The 1957-nt window shown below is 40.6% G+C and overlaps 1 protein-coding gene across 1 annotated transcript in view; it reads left to right on the forward strand.

Moving 5' to 3' along the window:
* Positions 1-1957, forward strand: part of LRPPRC (leucine-rich pentatricopeptide repeat containing) — a 138741-nt gene that overhangs the window by 44081 nt on the left and 92703 nt on the right. The window lies entirely within an intron of this gene.

Consider the following 1957-nt stretch of genomic DNA (forward strand, 5'->3'; position numbering starts at 1 on the left):
ACATTGTGGATTTTATACTGGCAGATGCTGAATTTTTTTATATTCCTTTAAATATTTTCGAGCTTTGATCTGAGACAGAGTTGAGTTGCTTGGAAACAGTTCTCTCAGTGCTTGCCTTTGTGCTTTGTTAGGCAGGACTAGAGCAGCCTTTAGTTTAGGATTATTCCCACTAAACTAGTTTAGTCCCTCTACTTGGGCAATAGCCTTCTGAGTACCTCATGGCCCATAAGTTTTTAGGTTTTTGGGAGTGTGAACTATTCCAGGCTTCGTGTAAGTTTTGGGAATTGTTTTACCTGCTCTTATTCAGAGCCTGTGTACAGGTCACAGAGTATTTCCTCACACACTTGTGCTCACCAGTACCCGGCTGAAGACAGGGCAACTCTGACCAGATTTCCACTCTCCGTCTAGCTCTCCCCTCTCAGGCACTATGCCTTTGAATTCTGACTGCGTTCGCTCTGAATTCTCAACTCAGGTTATCACTGAGTTCTGAGTTCTCTCTTGTACTGGGGCCTAGAAACTCTCAGATAAAAAGCTGGGGAAATCGTAGGGCTTACCATTATTTGTTGCCTTTCTTTCAGATATCACTGTTTTCCACTTCCTATTGTCCAATGTCTGAAATCATTGTTTCTGGTTTCTTACTCGTTTAAGATAAATCTAGTTCTTGTCATCGTCTATCATTGCTGGAAAGTGGAAGTGTTTTATAATTTTTTCATAAATTAAAGGGTAAAGTGGTATGTCAGGGGTCTCCAAAAGTACCCCCAATTTCGATGATTTCCTGGAGTACTCGCAGGATTCAGCAAGTACTCACCCTGCAGTCAGTTGCACTCATGTCTAAGATTTATTACAGGATACAAAACAAAATCAGCAAAGGGAAAGGCACATGGAGCAAAGTTTAGAAGAAATCACACACTAGAAACCAGAAGCAAGCTTCCAAGAGTCCTCTCCCAGTGGAGTCACACAGGACACGCTTACTTCCTCCAGCAGTGAGTTGTTACGACACATGTGAAATGCGTGTGGGGGAAGCTCACCTGAGCCCAAAAATCTGAGGTTTTTATTGGATCCGTCATGTTGTAGGTACTCTTCACTTAGCATATACCAAAATTCCAGACTCCTAGAAGGAAAGAATTCATTCCCTTATAAAAACCCTTCTTGTGGAAGCCAGAGTGAAGAGCCTGGAATGTGTCCTTCTAAACTTTTCTCTGTATAGAAGCATTAACAGTTTAGGCACAGTGAGCCACTCTTATCATTTAGGGAACGGTGGGAACCCTCTAAGTTCCCAGATGCCAGCCAAGTAAGCAGACCTTTCTAAGAGTAGCAGTCTCAGGCCTGCAACTTTAACTCGTTTCTGCACAGACGATAAGAGCTTAACTAGGGCTTTGGCAGTAGAAATAATAAAGGGACATGTAAGAAATTACACAGATTAAGTTCACAGGGCACGGTGGCTCAGTGCATATTAAAGATTGGTGGTAAGGGAAAGAGAACATTAAAAGATGAGGAATATATTTAAAATAGAAATGGAAAGATAATGAGGTTACTTTTGGATATATTAGTTTTGAGATGTCTGTGTATTTTCCATATGATGCTAGTAAGTGGAGGAGGTCAGAGTTGGATTTTGGTGTCACCAGCAAGGGGCTGATTGAAGCCATAGTGATTGTCGAGGGAAGCAATATAGAACAGTGGTTCTTAACCTTTTCTGAGTCATGGATTGCTTTGAGAATTTGTTGAAAGCTATAGCTCATCTTCCTCCAAAAAGATGCATGTTATAAAATTATGACTGTAATTTCATGGGATATATGAAGTACTTCCCTTTCCCCTGTATAAATCCTTGTTGTGGAAGCTAAAGTTAAGAGCCTGGAATGTATCCTTCTATACTTTTCTCTGTATAGAAACAGACACCTATAAAAGGCATTTGACGGTTTTTGTTTTTTGGTTTTTTGTTTGTTTGTTTGTTTTCCCC

Source organism: Propithecus coquereli, unplaced genomic scaffold, assembly GCF_000956105.1.
Source record: "Propithecus coquereli isolate 6110/MARCELLA unplaced genomic scaffold, Pcoq_1.0 Scaffold43, whole genome shotgun sequence".
NCBI classification, from domain to species: domain Eukaryota; kingdom Metazoa; phylum Chordata; class Mammalia; order Primates; family Indriidae; genus Propithecus; species Propithecus coquereli.